Genomic DNA, 6,286 nt, shown 5'->3' on the forward strand with positions numbered 1-6,286 from the left:
AGTTGATGTGGCAAACAGTTTGGCTCTTCCTCAAATAGTTAAACATAGAATGACCAGCAATTCCACTCTTAGGGAAATACTCAGTTGAAAACAGGCACTCAAACAAATACTTGTGCACACATGTTCGCGGCCGCACTACTCACCAGAGCCGAAAGGTGGAAGCGACCCAAATGCCCATCAGCAGATGCAGGATAATCAAAGTGTGGTCCATCTATCCAGTGGAGTATTATTCAGCCACATAGGGATGCAGCCCTGACACAGGCCACACCAAGGAGGAAACTCTAACACATTAGTCTGAGTGAAAGAGCCAGACACAAAATATTACATATTGATGATTCCATTTATATGAAATGAAATATCTAGAACAGATAAATCCAGGGGCCTAGGGGGAGAGCAACTGGAAACTGCTAATGGGTGTGGGGTCTCCTTTTGGGGAGATGACATTTGTGAACTAGTTACTGGTGGCATTGGACATCATTGTGAATGTGCGAAACACCACTGAATCATACACATTAAAATGGTTAATTTTATGTCCTGTGAATTTCACCTAAATTAACAATAAATAATGGAGGTATTTTTAAAAATAAATTTATTTATTTTATTTATTTTATTTTTGGCCGCGTTGGGTCTTCATTGCTGTGCATGGGCTTTCTCTAGTTGCGGCGAGCGGGGGCTACTCTTCGTTGCGGTGCGCGGGCTTCTCATTGCGGTGGCTTCTCTTGTTGTGGAGCATGGGCTCTAGGCGCACTGGCTTCAGTAGTTGTGGCTTGTGGGCTCAGTGGTTGTGGCTCGCGGGCTCTAGAACACAGGCTCAGTAGTTGTGGTGCACGGGCTTAGTTGCTCCGCGGCATGTGGGATCTTCCCGGACCAGGGCTCGAACCCGTGTCCCCTGCATTGGCAGGTGGATTCTTAACCACTGCGCCACCAGGGAAGCCCCAATGGAGGTATGTTAAAAGGACACAGGGGCTGATTGAAATAGCTCCCAAAGGCCGAGCTTGGACAATTTGAGCAAGAAAATAAATAATGATAATATAGGACTATAAGTCATAGAATAAGTTAAATATCTAAGATTCTATACTGATATAAATAATTGAATAAATAAGTAAATGGGGGAGAAGGCACAGCTCTGCCTTAACTGAAAAACTCTAACTAATAAATATGGAAGGAATGAGAGAAATTGAAAACACCATTAGACAGACACCACAGTGATCACTGTAGGCGAGACCCATGGGTAGATGCTGAAATTAGTGTTGAGGGCGTGTGATGAGAAAGAGGATGCTTTCAGAATCTCTCAGCATCTCCCCACTAGATATTTACTGATGACTAAGAGAAAAACAGTGACTTTACCATGGAGAAATCCACCTTATCCTGGCATCAAGGTTAACGTCACTGGCCATGAGACAGATGGACGCCGTGTTGTCCCCGTTACGATGCCGGAGGACACATCGCTTCTTGCCAAAATGTATGACCTCATTCTCATCCAGAGAAAACATCAGACACGTCCAAATTAAGGGGCATTCAACAAAAGAGCTGACCGGTGCCCTGCAAAAGTGTCAAGGTCACAGTAAACAGGCAAACACTGAAGACCCAGAACTGACGGGAGTGGACAAAGGAGCCATGACAACCAAACGCAACGTGGGTCCGGGGGCAAAGGGCATAGTGGGAAAGTGGCCAACATCTGAATAAGTCCTATAGTTACTAGTGTTGTGTCAAAGGTAGCTGCCTGCTTTTCAGAATTGTTCTAAGGCTGTGTTAGTTGTGAACATTAGGAGGACCTGGATGGAGGGTATATGGGAACTCTCTGTACTCATTTTTCAACTTTTCTGAAATCCTAAAGTATTTCAAAATAAAATGTTGCACACACACAATGGGATATCACTACCCACTCACTAGCTTTAAAAAGACCGAAAATACCTAGTGTTGGCCAGGATGTGGAGCAACTAGAGGTTTCACACCTTGCTGGTAGAAATATAAAATATATAAACTATAAAACAGCCACTGAGGAAAATGACCTGGCAGACGTGACAGCGTCAATCATATTCCTTACCCCATGTCCCCTAAATTCCACCGGACCCAAGTCTTCACCTAAGATAAAGATACAGAGCCACACAAACCTGAACATGCATGTTGGTAGCAAGCAGCTCTTCCAAGATTGGCCAACCCTGCCAGGCGTGCAGCAGGAGGGGATGACTCACAAGCTGTGCGGCGGGATGCTGCCTGGTGACACAAGGCAGTGAACAGCTGAAGGGTCTGGACATCCTTACGCTGAGTGAACAAGCCCGACACAGAGGAGGACGGACAGTGCGATTCCATTCACATGAAGTCCAAGAACAGGCAAGGCTCCAGTGAGTGGAGTGGGCAGGGAGGGCTTGCCAGGGCTTTGTGGGAGGTGGGTGGTGCAGCTGCCCATTTGTCGAGATTCATCCAACTGTACTCTAAAAATGGAGGCACTTTACTTAAAAAACCATACCTCAATAGCATTTTTCTTAAGGTAGGTAAAGTTCATACATTAAAAGAGCAAGAACAGGGCTTCCCTGGTGGTCCAGTGGTTAAGACTCTGAGCTTCCTCTGCAGGGGGCGTGGGTTCGATCACTGGACTGGGAACTAAGATCCCGCAGGCATGCCAAACGGTGTGGCCAAAAAGAAAAAAAAAAAAAATAACACAACATTGTCAATAAACTGTACTTGAATAAAATAAATTTTAAAAACAAGCAAGAACACCCAGAAGACTTCTGGAAAATGAAAGTCCTGAAGGGGTACTCGCCTTGCCGGCGGGTAGAGTGTATTCAGACCCGGATAATTAGAACGGGGTGGGGCAGTCTGAGAGCGGAACAGAGCAGGACACGCTGTGGAACTCTCGTGCACAGAGCGGCTAAGTCCCCGGGGAAAGGGGACCATGTGAGGAATGCGGCTGAATCCCGAGCAAGTCCCAGTTTGACCAAAATTAGACACAGAATAAACAGAACCACGGAAGGACTGCGGGAACCAAAGGAGAATCCCTCCTTAACCTCAGGCCTGGGAAGATTTTTGTCAACATGACCCCAGAGCCAGAGCTGATAAATAAAGGGTGCTAGCTTTTCCACGTAAAAATCAAGCATTTTTGCCTCACAAGCAAGGCCAGAAGGCCCCAAACTGGGAGAGCTATGCCCAACTTACATTATAGACGAAAGGCTGAGCAACACACACTGGGAAGACGGAGAGAACATGGGCCCAGGACACAAAGGGACAGAAAAAGAGGAGGTTAAAAAGGTGACAGTCCGTGTACTTCTTTAGGCCAGGACCCCGACACCTCCCGGACGCTGGGAGCGCGGGGGCCGCGGGGCCGCAGTTCACCGCGCGGCCGGCAGGGGGCGGTGCCGCCGGGCCCGCCGGGCCGCGGCCGCGCGCCCCCTGCCGGACGCGCCCGGAGGCACCGGGCCGGGGCGCGGGGCCGGGGCTCCTGCAGGTGCCGGAGGGAGGCGCCCCTCCCCGGCGATGCCTGCGGTTGCTGAAGACGCTAGACGCCGAACCCAAGGCTGATTCTCCATCCACGGGCGCTGCCACACAACTTCCACGTGCACCCCTCAGGCCAGAGGGGGAGCATTTACTAGGCTGCAACTGTGAACGCGGGGGGCGGGTACACCCCCATCTCCCGGGGCGCGAAGATGACTGTGCAGAGAACCAGCGGCGCGGTCCACGGCGGGGCCTGGGGCTGGGGCAGGAGGGAGCCGGTTCACCCAGCACACTGTTATAGCGAGTTATAGCCAGGTCGGCCCCTGATAAAAATAAATCAACGATTAGGAAGGAAGAGCCTCATTTTCAGCAACGAGGTGTTTTCGATCACTCGAAAGGCCTTCTCAATGAAACGATGGAAAGTCGTTTGGATTTTGGAATGGAAAACGATGTAAAATACAGAAAGCGTCATTTTGAATGCATGACCGAGCTCAGAGAAAGGTCAGGAGGGAAACAGCAACCCCAAATGCAGAAAAACCGGGAGCATAAGAGGGGGCTGAGCCCCAGGACGTGCCGCGTGGAGGGGAGGTGGGCAGGGGCGGGGGGCAGGCAGGGAGGAGTGGGCCGTCGGAGGGGGCGTGGTCAGCTGCCGGTGGGGGAGGGGTGCAGCTGAGGACACTGCTGGGCTTAGCATGGCTGCGGGGGCGCGGGGCATTCTGTATTCCTTCCCATTTCTCCCAGCCCAGCGGGCCCAACACGTTAAAATAACTACGTCACAAGTGAGTGGATTCTGCCTGTGTAGCCGGCGTGGCTGCAGGTTTACAGAAGAAGGAGCTGGGGACACAGAGTGAACAGAACAGACAGCCCGAGCCAACATAGAAGTGTGTCCTGGGAGAGTAATGTTAACGATAATGATTTCAAGAAAAAAACAGCACATTAGTGTGAAAGGAAATTGACTTTCGACTCCAAGTGAGGCAACCAACAAAATTATGAGATTTAGCATAACTTTTTGCACAAAGGGAGAAGGAATTCCAGAGCTTTCTTCTGGCTTCACAAAGAAATTTCACAGGTGCCCTTCTGAAAAGAGAGATGTTGACTTATTAGTTTTGTTCTGTTTTTTGATTTTTTAAAATCCCACAGCATTTGTTGTCATCTGACATAAGGGTGATCAAAACAATATGAATAAATGTTTCAAACCTAAGTGTCCATTGCCAGAGGAATGGATAAAGAAGATGTGGTATATATACACAATGGAATATTACTCAGCCATAAAAACGACTGAAATTCTGCCATTTGCAACAACATGGATGGACCTAGAGGTTATTATGCTTAGTGAAATAAGTCAGACAGGAAAAGACAAACACTGTATGTTATCACTTATATGTGGAATCATTTTTTTGGCCACACCACGCATCTTGCGGGATCTTAGTTCCCCCACCAGGGATCGAACCCAGGCCCTGGCAGTGAAAGTGGCAAGTCCTAACCACTGGACCGCCAGGGAATTCCCTATATGTGGAATCTTAAAAATAAAACAAACTAGTGAATATAACAAAATAGAATCAGACTCACATATACGAGAACAAACTAATGGTTACCAGTGGGGAGAGGAGAGGGAGAAGGACAAGATAGGGGTATGGGATTAACAGACGCAAACTCCTATGTATAAAATAGATAAGCAACAAGGATTTACTGTTTAGCACAGGGAAATATAGCCATTATTTGGTAATAACTTTACTTAATTTTTAAAAATATATTTATTTATTTACTTATTTGGCTGTGCCAGGTCTTAGTTGCGGCACGTGGGATCTTTAGTTGAAGCATGCGAACTCTTAGTTGCGGCATGTGGGATCTAGTTCCCTGACCAGAGATGAAACCCAGGCCCCCTGCATTGGGAGTGTGAAATGTGGAGTCTTACCCACTGGACCACCAGGGAAGTCCCAGTAATAACTTTAAGTGGAGTATAATCTATAAAAACGTCGAATCGTTATGTTGTACACCTGAAACTAATATAATATTGCAAATCAACTATGCAACAATAAAATAAACAATATGAATCAATGTTTCAGACACCTAAAAAAACTGTGTGGCCTTCCCAACAATTTCTCACTTCGCTGATAAATTCTGGTTGGAGACACTTTGGAGCAGAGTGATATTATCTGCTTCTAGCATGATCCACCCTGTTGTTTCATTGACTTTGTTTTCGAATGAATTTCATCTGCATCATGTAATACGAGGTTCATACACTCATCAAAACCAACAGGTCAGGGGCTTCCCTGGTGCTGCAGTGGTTAGCCTGTCAATGCAGGGGTCACGGGTTCGAGCCCTGGTCCGGGAAGATCCCACATGCCGCGGAGCAACTAAGCCCGTGTGCCACAACTACTGAGCCTGTGCTCTAGAGCCCACGAGCCACAACTACTGAGCCCACGTGCCACAACTACTGAAGCCCGCGTGCCTAGAGCCCGTGCTCTGCAACAAGAGAAGCCACCGCAATGAGAAGCCCACGCACCGCAACAAAGAGTAGCCCCCGCTGGCCACAATTTGAGAAAGCCCATGTGCAGCAATGAAGACCCAATGCAGCCAAAAATAAATAAATAAATAAATAAATAAACAGGTCAGGGACTTCCCTGGTGGTGCAGTGGTTAAGAATCTGCCTGCCAGTGCAAGGGACGCGGGTTCGAGCCCTCGTCTGGGAAGCTCCCATATGCCGCGGAGCAACTAAGCCCATGCGCCACGACTACTGAGGCCCATGTGCCTAGAGCCTGTGCTCCGCAACAAGAGAAGCCACCGCAATGAGAAGCCCGCGCACCGCAACGAAGAGTAGCCCCCACTCACCACAACTAGAGAAAGCCCGCGT

Source organism: Eubalaena glacialis, chromosome 3 (genome assembly GCF_028564815.1).
Source record: "Eubalaena glacialis isolate mEubGla1 chromosome 3, mEubGla1.1.hap2.+ XY, whole genome shotgun sequence".
NCBI lineage: Eukaryota > Metazoa > Chordata > Mammalia > Artiodactyla > Balaenidae > Eubalaena > Eubalaena glacialis.